At 34.4% G+C, this 13,481-nt stretch overlaps 1 long non-coding RNA gene across 1 annotated transcript; it reads left to right on the top strand.

The window, feature by feature from the left end:
- The first annotated feature begins 6,946 nt into the window (after positions 1-6,946).
- Positions 6,947-8,362, top strand: LOC147499261 (uncharacterized). Its single transcript, XR_015194449.1, has 3 exons — positions 6,947-7,125; positions 7,704-7,859; positions 8,176-8,362. It is a non-coding gene; the product is annotated as an uncharacterized LOC147499261 (long non-coding RNA).
- The last annotated feature ends 5,119 nt before the right edge of the window (positions 8,363-13,481 follow it).

The raw sequence follows: 13,481 nt of genomic DNA, 5'->3' as shown, positions 1-13,481 counted from the left end.
CCCAGAAAACATTAGGAATTTAGTTACGCCTAAAAAAATTTAGGAACCAAAAATAGTGTGTGTTACTAATATCCTGTTTTGGTATAGTGATTGGAGACCTCCTGATAACTTCAAAAAACTGCCGCACAACCATGGGATTTGCGCGGAAGTCATGAACAAACTTTTAGTGGAAGGGAAAGACAATGGTGTGGTGTCCAGATCATAAAGGGGACTTCTTGATAAGCACCCAAAACTGTAATATTAAACCTCGTAGAGACATAGCAATTTGGTTAATTATGTGTTTAATAAACATGAAATAATTAGATTTTCATATTTTTGCAGGTTTTTATAGTTAATGTAAAAATAATGGTTAAACATGCATTAAAGCACATGAATAGTATATACAGCTGAAGTCTTCCTAATCAGACCATGTGAAGCTCAACAAAGCCGGATTAAAGCCGGGGACTCAAACATGACATAATTATGTCAGAACGGAATTACGTGCAGAAAAACATCCAACTTCCGAAGCTCATATCTCTTAAACCTGGACTCCAATTTCTGCGAGTAAGCTGCCCAGACAATCAGTACGACAAGCTTTCCCTCAGGCCAGATTTTGCAATATCGACTTACGGATCCACCACTAGACGCAGCACGTGGACCCATGATCAGTCCCCAAATGTGCATTTTATTACCTTTACAATAGTTCAATTATGTCATTCTTATACTTAATGAACAGACAACTTATAGTTTTTGCTACCATTTGTAGGATACATGCCATTTAAGACGCATATTTCTAATATGTGCATTTTAGGGCAAAAAAAATTACTATTTACGCTGCTTGGAAAGATTCCAGCTTAGGAGCAAAAGTGCCGAAAAGTCAAAAGTCAAATCAAAGACTCAAGGACTCAAAGCTGAAAGCTACGAACTCAGTGACCTAAAGCCAAAATCAAGACTTCAATTGTATGGGCTTAAGGGAAAAGCCCACAAAGCTTAAAGGTTGTTTCTAGAAAGAAGGACAAATATGTAATTGGCGTCCTATATAAACCAAAGAGATGTAGATAATTAGTTATCCAATGTTTTAGGATCCAAACTATTTGGTTTGTTAGGAGTAGAAACCCTAAAGCTAATCTTTGGTCATTAGAATTAGATAAAATATTTTAATTTAATTTGTTATTTACTTATTTTCCATTTTTATGTTCTTCAAGCTTTAGTGTTTTCAATACAAGTTGTTAATCTTTCAATACAAGTTCTTAGTTCTTTCAATACACGTTTTTCATCCTCTCTTATATACAAGTTTTCTCTACTTATCTCATATTGATTAATCCCACAAACACAAGTCATACTTATTTGACTAGTTCAAATGAGTATAACTTTGTGGGTAGACAATCATCAAATTAAAACCAATTTTATTCCATATTTCTCTATTGAATGTGTTTAAGATTTCAACCAGTTTAAGATAAGAATTAGTGTTTCCACCATTAAAACTTAGGAACAAAAAAGTAAGAGAGACTAGAAAATAGTAGAGAAAGTTGTTTCCATATATCAAACCATTCCTCCCCCCATAAGAATTTAAGATGAACAACACCCTACACACCACTATTCCATCACCAACAAATGGCGCCGCCGTCATGGACTCAAATGGGAAGGGGAAGATGGAGAAAAGCAACACTCATTGAACCCTTCTTCTCAATCTTAATTTCATTTTTTTAGTTTTTATTTTCTTGATTTCATTCTTCGATGTTTCGTTTTTGTATGTTTTCAGCACATTTCAAGCATAAACGGAGCCCAAGAATAGCACGAGAGGCTAATCACCAAAACTTCTTGTCGAAAAACGAGCTTAAACGGATAAAAGAACCCACGCCCGCCGTCGCTTACACACACGCCAAGGCGCGTAATCGCGATCGCACATGTCAGACACGCACCCGCGAACCGTTCACACGCGCCCGCAAATGACACGTGACCGCACCTCCTTTTTCTCAAACGAAGATTTCGTCCAATGGAATCTTCGTGTGGAAGTCCACTTTAATACCCCCCTGGTATTTTTAATATAATTGTTAGTAGATAAAAAGTAGATAGATTTGCAAAGTTTTGAGTTTTCAAAACCAAAAATTCAATTAAAAAAGCATTTTTAAAATTAAAAGTTTTTATTAATTAAAATGAATTAGTAATCCATCAGCAAAGTTAAATATTAAAATTAGTTTAGTAGCATGTTTATGTTTTAGTTTTCATTAATTGTTGTTTATGCATGATTAGATTAAGATAATATCATATAGATAAGTCAAAACAAAACAAAACAAAAATTAATTAGGATAAATACAAAATTAGTTTAAGTTTTGGAAGTTAGTTTTTTTGTTTAAGTTTACTTACCAAGAGTTGGGGATTCAACCAACTTGGACCGGTTGGATGTGCGAGGCACGAAAGAGTAGTACCATGCGCGTACATCACAACCCAACTTGGGGGTTGAAGTTCCAATCTTTGATGAACACTTTCCAAACTTTTACGCATTTTGTTTAAATTAATCATTACGGAATAGTTAATTAGTTAAACGTAGTTAAATTTTCGTGTTACCGTTTTCATAGTTTTAAGCCCATGAAAGCAAATTTGTTTTAGGCGGCCCACGAAGGCAATCAATTGTAACTTATTGACTTTGCCAACATTTTGACCCGACTTGTGGGTCTTAGTTAGATTAAACTTGTAACCGTAAAGAAAAGCTCGAGTGGTGGGTTGACACTCAAGACACCAAATACTTTGTCAACCCCACCACGTCACCTTCACCCCAAGGGTCGTGTACGCACACCTTGGGCAGTAATTTCTAAACCTCATTGATGCAAAGTGTAAGAGGATACTTCTGTGTTACTAAGCATGCTTGGATGATTATGTGATTTAATTTTCAGTCTCCTCTTTACATTAATGCTAAGGCTAAACCTGAGCCCTAAAAGAACAAAAAGTGGGATTAAGCCCCACTTTAGAACGGACGTTGCGTGAAATGTTTGTTACATAGACCAAACTAAAAAGATAAAATCAATCAAGCAGAGCCAATCTAGTAACGTTCATCAGGACAAACATTTAGCATGAACAAAGAGAGTAGTGAGCTACCAGATTCCAATGGACCAACCACCTTCCTCACTCCCTTCCCCCAGAAATACCATGGGTGAGATTCTTGGTGGCACACCATCTGATGAAGTAGCAATCTTCTCCCTTGACGCGTGTAGTTCCCAAAACCCAGTTTTGCGCCCACTCTTAAATTCAAACAGTGCATAGTTTCTAATCTATAGACATTGCAAGCAAACTTTTCAAAAACTTCAAGGTCATAAATGAATTTTTGCAGATTGTGCATCATTCTTGTTTGAGCATTTATGTCATATCAATATGCATTGCAACTGTCATGGAATTACAATGCAAACCCAGAACCTTGTTCATGTTATGGTAGTTCGTATCATTGGGCGTCTTAATGCACATCATATACCGAGTTCGAGCCTCCTATGGAATATTTTTACGATTACGAACCTCAAATTTCAAATTTCCCCAGTACCCAATACACGCAAGAGTTTTCTAATCATGTAGACAATTCATGGAATTCCACCACAGATAGTCAACCATCATTCATGTATCCATATGGTCAGTCAGAGTGCAGTTTCACCCAAAGTCCATTACCATTCACATTACCATCCATATCTAATTCATATCCCACTCCACCATCTATCACATACCAACTTTACTAAGCAATGGTCGAGCAAAAAATTCAAATACAACAAATAGGAAAGACCTTTTGTTCTTTCCAATCCATTTCAATCGATACCACATCTGAGACTAATATTCTTTTCACCAGTCTAGAACCCAACCAAAAAGAGAAACAAGGTGTTGTTATAACAAAACCAATTGCTAAAGCCAATCTTGATGACCAATAATTAAAACCACATCACTATCCACCTAACTATCATATGAATTCCAGATTTTATGATGATAACTATATGCATGAGACACTAGTAGAAAAAGGTCTTTTGTGACTGTTTTAAAATGTTATTTATAATTGTTCTGATCAAAACAGTCACAAATGGCAGAAAAGGGCTTTTGTGACTGTTTTGAAATGCTTTTTGTGACTGTCGGATCTAGAACCGTCACAAATCCTTTTTTCTTGGAAAAATTTGTGTATTGAAGATTATTTGTGACTATTCTCCCAAAATAGTTACATACTCACGCAATTTATGTCACCATCTTAAATGACCTCATTTAGTTTTCAGTCCGCGCCATAACTCCACTAAAAAATAACTACTTACATACACAAACACAACCCAATGAGCCCATGTTTAGACTCCCACTTCCTACAAACACTTCCAGCCCATACGTGGCTATGTGCCACCAGAAAAAAAAAAAATCCCGTCTAAAATAATCTTAACACTAAACAAACTTAGAAAAAAAAATACTAGACGTACAGTTCCAAATGAGCGAGCCAACTTTCTCCTTCACCCACTTAGCTTCGTCCGCCAACGCCTCCGCCTCTGCCTCCACCAATTAACCATTTTTCTTTTTCGTTTTGCTCTTTCTCCTTCTCTCATCTCAACAAGGTAAGTAAAGGAAAGTTTTCATTTAAAGCACTGAATTTTTTTAGGGTTTTATTTTTCAATTTGGAGTGGGAAAGGGATTACAAGATTTGTTTCACTTCTCCAAACTCGATTCTGCCATTACAAGTATGTTTTCTTGCTCCTTTTTTCTTCTCATCATTGCTTTCATAATCATTATATATTATTTATTATATTATATATGTTTGGTTTTGGTTAGTTCATTGTTGAGATGTAGTGATGTTATAACTTGAATAGTTGGATGATGTATGTTGACTTCTCATATGCAAGGCTAAGATTATAAAGTACAAGTATTAACTCAAAAGTAAACATTCGACTAATATTCTACAGTATCAGTATCTTAATTATGTACTCAAAAATCAATATCTATTTTGATTACAAATGGCATTTTTAATATTCTGAACCATGATTGAAGGCCTTCTGCCCTTCAGTATACATTCCTGAGATGATCGCTGAGCAAAATTGTTGTTGTGTGTGCTTTTTTGGCAAGTAGGTGCAATATAATGTTTGGTAGTTAAGCTGTATGTTATAATTTATATGAATGTGAATCCCTCTTCTTGTTTTAGAGAGCATATTTTGTTAAAACTCTGAATGTCTGTTACGATTATGCTGTTTTTGTCTATTTGAAGGCTATAACTGTAGGAACTAAGAAGTGTAGGGTGGAAGAGGGGGTAAGCTGGTTTTCTTTAATGGTTTACCACTCTTGCCACCTTCTCAGGTTGTCTAGGTGGCATGTTTTTCTTGGCTTGTAGTGTACACTAAATGTAATACAATGTGTTAAATTACAATTCTCATAAGAGAAACATCATCACCATGCTCATATAATAATAGTGATTGTATGATTTAATTGTGCCCTTGGTCTTCTCTCTTTCTAGCAAAAGAGTTAACTCAAGCTAAGGTATTGATTGATTTTGTAGTCATGCTTAAATATTTGTTTTTATGTCAATAGTGTAGTATTGAGACCGATTAGATTATTAATACCATATACGGCCAGATTTTGAAAGCTAACAAAGTTTGTGTGTAATGGCATGTATTCGTTACTCTTATTTTTACTTCTTATAATAATTCGTTGATATTGTTTGCTTATGTTTTCGACTAGTACAAAGATTAATTGTTTACATAGCTTCTATTGAACACACTGATATAGTTAATATATATGTTGAACTTGTATGGTTTTTGTATTTTGTTTACATGTGGTAAATTAACTTTCTCAAGTGTAGTTATTTTTAGAAAGCTTAGAACAAAGACTCTTAGGTGCGTGTCACTTAATCAATTGCATATGCTAGTATGTTTAATTTAGTTTTAATCCATACTCAACTGTACTAACCCCTACTCTACTCAATTTATTTTCATTGTCGGTTCCAAACCCAAATAAAGGAGGAAGGAAAAGGATGGTGACTTGAAGGACTATTGAAACATAGGCATGTGCTATTCTGTTGGCCCTGTAGTGGTTCTGTCCTACGCAAGTTCTGGTCTCTCTGCCATGCTCTTTGTGTTCTGTTGCATCGAATTCGCAGTTGAAATTCCTTATGCAGGTACATTTCTAATAGAAACACAATGATTTCATACCATATTTCCATTCTGTAAGAAGAATTAGTATCTACTAAAAATTGGGATGCAACTTGGAGTCAATCCTCTAGTTAACTTTATAAACGACTCAATATGACAATCTGTTTAGCATTTCTATTTTGATAGTAAGGTTATAAATTCAGTGTTTGCTTTCTAGTTGAGTTGGTAATGACTAATATCATATCCGTAAATAGATGAAATCCATTCCGATGCCTAAACCCAAATTCAGAATGAGTTCATTTTGTACTATTATTTCCTTATCAATTAGCGTATGTCTTATGGAAACATTGTCAGTTGCATGAACTCATGCTTCTATTGCTTGATTAGAATCATGGTTATTTACACATAAATAGGTTCAATGGAACAACTAGTGTGACTCAACTCTGATAGCGCTTTAACAATAAAAGATACTTAATTCACGTGACCCTGTCTTAAGGGGCCAATAAGCATAAATTGTACTTCTGCGAAGAGGTAAGTTTGATGGAAAAGTCATGGATTCACTCATTACACAACTGCATCAACGGAAATGCAACCTTTTATGTGATACTAGATAATCAAGATGAGTGCCGGGGTCTGGAAATGTATACGTAGATATTAGAAGAATGAATATTATTGGTTAAAAACAAAATATTACTGCTCTCCTAATCTACTCAAATAACATACAAGTTGTAATTCATATTTACGCTATATTATGAGTTTGATATTGGTGATTCCTTCTGTTGGTTTGACTAACCAGGTGTGCTTGTCTCATTCGTAATAGTTTAGTTTATTCCAGAAAGTTACTCATTTCATTATGTTTTTTTTTTCCGATAGATCTTTAGCTCTTATGATGTTTTAAGTTCTCTTGGTGAGTTCTCTTCTGCTTTTATTTTCCTTTTCTAGTGTTTAGAGAAAGTTTTATTTTATTTTATTTTGTTTTTCATGAAGACATGGTAGAAACAACATTTCGGACAACAAGTGGAGAGTACGAAGCTTCCTGGTCCCAAGAAGGACTTGGGTAAGTTTTTCTAGTTCTTTTTGAATGTAAATCTTTAGGAAATTGGAACATCTAGATGTAGCCACATTAGTTAAAGAGGTCCTTGACATTGCCGAATGCTTTCATTTGCTACTTAATGCTGCATTACATAGCATCATCTTCAGATCATATCTCATGTGTGTAGAGTCAGAAGCGTAATACCCACACTGTTGTTTTAAATTTTTCTGCTACCACATCTATTCAAAGAAACATATTTTGCTTAAATATGTGGGATAAATATTGAATTCATGAAGTAAAAGTTGCTTCTTAAATCCTTACTGTTTAGAAGTCTTTATCCATTTATTCCTTTTTGTTCCTTGCACACTTGATTTCTTCTATTATTGTGACCTTCTACAACACACTTCCAACAACACACACAAGCAAAACTTTTCCAAAAATAAATAAATGGTAGTAGTAATAGTTAGTGGTAGCAGCCCCTGGTGGTGGTTGGTGCATCTGGAGGTATAAAGTGTGTAATGTATAAGAATTTAGTCATGCATTGGACATTCTATATCCTTATAGAGTTATTTTTAATTTGTATCACTCGTTTCTTATTTCAGGGAACACCATCCAGTGTTCGACAAATCCAACTCCTATTCGATTCTCTTCATTTTTCATACGGCAAGGTGTTGAACTCTTGTTTGATGTCTCTAGATTGGTTTTACTATCTCTTCAAGAGCTTATGATTGATTTGGGCTCTTATACAATTGTTCAAGGTACTTACTTAGTTACTCGTAACTTCTATCAATTAAACAATCCATTAACCCTTGAAAATTGTGATTAAGTCTTGATATTGGCTTTTGATTTTCCAAAAGACATCTTGTTAGTTTCTCCATTTCATTAGTATAGTGTTAGGCCACTATATAGAAACCTAAACTTGGAATTGGGATCAAGTGTTTTCCATATTTTAGCGTTCTGTTTACTTGTTATACATTGGATACTTAGAGATTCTAATATGTCAATATATCTTTTGTAAGGAAGCACCATGTAACTTTTCCAATTATTTTATACGATTGGTTTATTATATTTCAGATAAAGAATCTTGGCCGTAAAACGGCTTACACCTACAAGGAGATATTGGAGTGACGTTCGAATAGACTTTGTTCAGTTCATCCAAGAATGTATTATGAACTATTCTCAAGATGAAAACCAGATGCAGAACAACCACAAGGCTTAAGACATACACGTGGGTGATCGACTTGGGTGAGATTAGGTTTTTTTTTTTTTTTTTTTTTTTTTTTTTTTTTTTTTTTTTTTTTTTCAATTGGATTTGGCTGATTTAATTTAAATGTATTATATTGGAAATGTGTTATTTACTTCATTATGTTTTTGAATATATAAATATATATTGGTTATCCAATGGAATTGGCCGATAATTCAATGGAATTAGCACTTTATGAATGCTACTTGAAATTTAATGGATAATATTCAGAGTGTGGTTTATTACCGGTCCAATTCCATGTGAGGTCTGTTTTCATGTGTATTCGATATTTTTTTTTGAAACAAAATATATATTTATCACGATTTTAACCAAACCGTCATGAATAGTTGTCCTTTTTGTGATGGTTACAACCTAATTACATTACTGTTTTGTTAGAACTGTCACAAAATATATGTTCTTTTGTGACTATTTTATGTGGTGGATACAGGCTAGTCTGGAACAAATATTTGTCATGGTTTTGGGGGAAAAAAAATGACTCCCACTCTATCACGGTTTTGGAAAAAAAAAAAACAGTGACAAAAGACTTTTTGTCACTGTTTTTAATAGTGATATAAAGCCTTTTTTGTTGTAGTGAGAACACTCCGACAAAAGAAAGTCTAGAACCTGTGTTGGAGAGTAACTCGACAAACTTGGATGATGACATTGAAAAAATTTATAAAGTTCTAGACAAAGAGGACAAAGAAAATCAAGTGCTTGGAGAAGAGGATATAAATTCTATAGTGGAAAGTGGATCTAATTTTAGTTTGGTCGTTAAAAACTTATCGATGGAACAAATTTGTGACATCCTTAATATTATTGGTATGAACCACAATTTTGTGGAAACACCAAAGCTAGATGAAGAGTTCCCTGAGTTTTCGAGATCATATGAAGAACCACCACCCGACCATCATTCCCCCGAGTTAACACTGTTTGGAAGCCAACCTCCATTCATTAAAAATCCATCAAATTCTGAGGATTGTACCACTAAACCATTTCAAAGAAACCTCAAGTTCGTACTTAAGCTAATTGTCTTTGAAATCTTTCATAATTTTCTAAACCTTACCAGTAAAGAGACTTTGCCCAACATACAAACTCCTGAGACTATCATTGCAGTTGAGAAGAGCCCCACAATGATTGAAGTGCCAGAAAAAGAGGAAATAAAATCTAAGGTGAAATATGAGTTCTTGAGAGCATACGATGATTCCTTTATTCAAGTGGTTAAAAAACCCAGTTTGTCATATGTCGCATCATCTAAGCCTCATAAAGAACAACTACTACCACACTCACACTCTCTTGGACAATTCAATGATGGGTTACTGCATAAATTCCATGATGCGTTATATAAGCTTTCTTTTATCATTCTACATCTTACTACACTCCAAATGCATAATTTAATTCTGTTTGGGGGTAAAGGCTTTCATATGTTTTTCTATAAAGATCCCCAACTGTTTAGGCTATTAGTATATAGTTAACAACAGATATATCATCCATCTCAAATGCATAGTCTTGGAGAATCTGACTTAAAACGAACCCACATATAGTCTTGAATATCTGACTATAAAATATTCATATTATGTTTTCTTGATGCATTCCATGGAAGTGCATCATTAAGGTAACTGGACCACTCCACTTGGAGTGTGTGGTTGTAAGTGCCGGAGCCCTGAGTCCATGTATACTTGCATATTCCTTGTTAGCACTTTTACTTGTAGTTTGAGTAGTGTACCCCTATGGAGCAAGTATACAATTTTTTTTTCTTTATTTTACACTTGTTTTCATAATAGCTTTTCTATTCTTGTCATTTACAATTCATATCTTTAATTTCATTTCCCTATTTTCTATTTTTACATAAGCATTTTTCTTTCAATCTCACCTTTGACGCTGAGTAGTCTTTCTTCTATAAAGAAGAGATGTGAAACAAAGCAGAGGGCGATGGGGATTGAGTGAAGGTGTCTTACGGTTGTCTCTCATGGTTGTTTAGCATGTTTCATCTTCCATAGGCATGCTAAGCCATGGGATTGTTGGCAACTTGAGCCCTTTTATTTCGAAAACTTTTTTCTTCTGTGGGTGATTTCTAGTTGTTTCGAGTTTCGTCTTACAATCTAGTTGGAATGGCTTTAACGAGGGATAACTAGAGAGTAGGAGAGGAGAGACTAGATTATCTAGAAATAGAGCTAGTCCTCTTCACTAGATTTGCCTACTTGCAAAACAAGAGGTAGAAGATCTAGGGAGGCCAAACCATGGGATGGTTCGCAATTTGAGTCATCTAAATTCAAAATTCTTTTCCTTCTATTGGGAGGATCACTCTCCTCATAGTGATTTTTCTTAGTAGAAATAATTTAGGAACAAAAACTCAAAAAGACAAAAAGAAAAACCCTTCTATCACCTTTTCATAAAAGTTCTTGTTTTTCTTGTGCTTATAATAGAGTTTCTCAATACATCAATAGTTATGTGTTTTCCAAAAACAAAATGGGTAATGGATTCCACATAGACCAACCCTTAGAAGTTCGCAATCTCCATTCTTCTAAGGGCAGTTTGAGGATCAGTTATGTGTTATTAAGGGTTTCCCATATCACCATGATATTCGTACGACACATCTTAAGTCTTGTACAGTAAATCCCCTAACACACATAACTAAAGCCACAGTCTGACTGGATTGGGTTCAATAAAGAGCCCACACGAAAGTTGCCTAAGATCACCTGTTATGGTTTGTTTTTCAAACTTAGCTTTAGAAATCACAGCTTTTGTACGAGTTATTTTTATAACATCTCTCCACAGTTTTTCAAAAACTTGAGGATATAAAAATTAAAATCTTACGCCTCAGAGTAACCAAAATGATACTGGATAAACGTATGATTTTATCTTCTTGTAAAAACCCTCTATATGGTTAGAGATACATTTTGAGAAAAACTGAAAAAAAAAAAAACGCCAATAATTTCATGGCAGAATAATTACGTAGCTTACTATTAAGATAAACCATGTATTTCTTGTTCTTTATCTATCCAACCACGCTCCAAACTTGTTTAGGGGTGGTATATTTTCATAACGGAGAACAGAGTACAGATTACTGCCGTTTTTGCTCATGTTCTTATGGTAATCTATTTCTTTTTCTTCATACTTTGAGGACAAAACATATTTTTGTTTGGGGGTGGTATAGTAACATTCTATAAAAACTAGGCATTTATTATATAACATTTATTATATTAGATAGATTTAGTATATTTCTTTATTTCTTAAAATATTTTGAAAAGACCAAAAATATTTTTCTGTTTAGTACTAAACATCTTGTTCTCCTTTTTCTATGACGAATAAATGGTTTAGAAGTCTCAATATAGCAATAGAGTAAAGATTTGTTCTTCGAACTCAGACTAATATACATACAATAGTTTCTGTATCATTTCATAAATGACATGCATCAGCATTTGATTGTATATTGCAGTAAGTTTCTGAGACCAAGGTTATAACAGTTAAGTTTTATATCCTGTGAGAATCTAGCAAAAAGCCTCATTTAAATGATTATTGAGTGATGACACAAGGATGTCCGGATAGAGAGATAACACGTCCACTTGCTTGATCACCACGCCATATCCTAGGAGAGAATTTAGGCCTTTTTTGGATCGATATAGCCAAATAAACGTTAAAAACCCAAAAAGATCATTTTTCCTCTAGTAACCCACCCCCCTTCAGCCTTCACCAGTTTCTAAAAGCTTTTTTATTTCTTCGCCATCAATCCTTGAACCATTACTACACAATATAAAAAACATACCTAGCTGACGAGTTGAGAATTGGATGAACTGTAAAAAGAGACGAGAAGGCCTTGTACAAAAACAGAATAGTTAGAAACTTCAAAATAAAGAAATGAAATAAAAGAAAGAAAATCGAAATCTCCCAAAAGTTCAAAATCAAAAGGAGTCGAGTTCAAAAGAAACAAAAGCAAAGTTAGAACTCCCAAAAATCAAAATCATATGGAGTCACAAAGCCAAAGGGCTAAAGAATGAATCACAATTTCGGAAGCAAAGAACAAAATGAAGTTCTTCTCTAGTTACAAATATCTTAAAGACCCAATTTCTCAACTTATCAGAGTTTGTTTTCCCTTCCCTTTATTTCTAAATCACTACCTTAGTTCCGTAATTCCTAATAAAATACCTCTAGCTCAACTAGGAATAGGATGGTGTGATAGTAAGTGGATATTGTGATCAATCGAACCCCGTTTCTTTGGACGTTATTCGAGTATGAGAGGAATATAAGTGCCCTCTGCAGTTGAGAAACAAAACTTGAGTGAATCTATCAGAGAGTTGTGATTGCAACACACCCCTGTGAGAACCCAACTTAAGGACGCTCTCAAAAAGTTTCGGAAACGACTCTGCTTTTGCATTTTACCGCTCATATTTTGCACGTTTATCTTTAGATGATTAAACTATGGTATATATATTATTCTGAGTTCAAAGGAGCTTTTCTTTATTCCCCCGCTAATGAGATGTATAAATCTCGAAGAATAAATAAGAAAACGAGACCCTTTGTACTAAATAGAGGAAGTTTGTGAGTACCTTCTCTGGAAAACTCTCACGAGGCTTAAACTCATCCACTAGAGAAGTCCTAGTGGTTTAAGGCCTTGTTGCATATGGTCAATGCAATCGCACTCCACCAAACAAGACTAGTATAATAAATCACATATTTGTGATCTTCGTTTTTTCTCTCTCATCTTTGCTTGAGGATAAGCAAAATATTGTTTGGGGGTAGTTGATCAGTTCCCAAATATGCATTTTATTACCTTTACAATACTTCTATTATGCCCTTCTTATGCTTAATGAACATACAACTTATAGCTTTTTCTATCGTTTGCAGGATACAGGCCATTTAGGACGCATATTCCTAATACGTTCATTTTAGCACAAAAATGATTGTTATTTATGCTTCTTGGGAAGATTCCAGCTTACGAGTAAAAGTTCTGAAAAGTCAAAAGTGAAAGTCAACTGTCAAAGTCAAAGACTCAAAGCTGAAAGCTACGGACTCACGGACCTAAAGCCAAAATCAAGACTTCAATTGTATGGGCTTAAGGCAAAAGCCCACAAAGCTTAAAGGTTGTTTCTAGAAGGAAGGGCAAATATATAATTGGTATCCTATATAAACCAAAGAGATG

This window comes from Coptis chinensis, chromosome 5 (genome assembly GCF_015680905.1).
Source record: "Coptis chinensis isolate HL-2020 chromosome 5, ASM1568090v1, whole genome shotgun sequence".
Taxonomy (NCBI): Eukaryota; Viridiplantae; Streptophyta; class Magnoliopsida; order Ranunculales; family Ranunculaceae; genus Coptis; species Coptis chinensis.
This window is presented reverse-complemented; position numbering and strand designations above follow the sequence as displayed.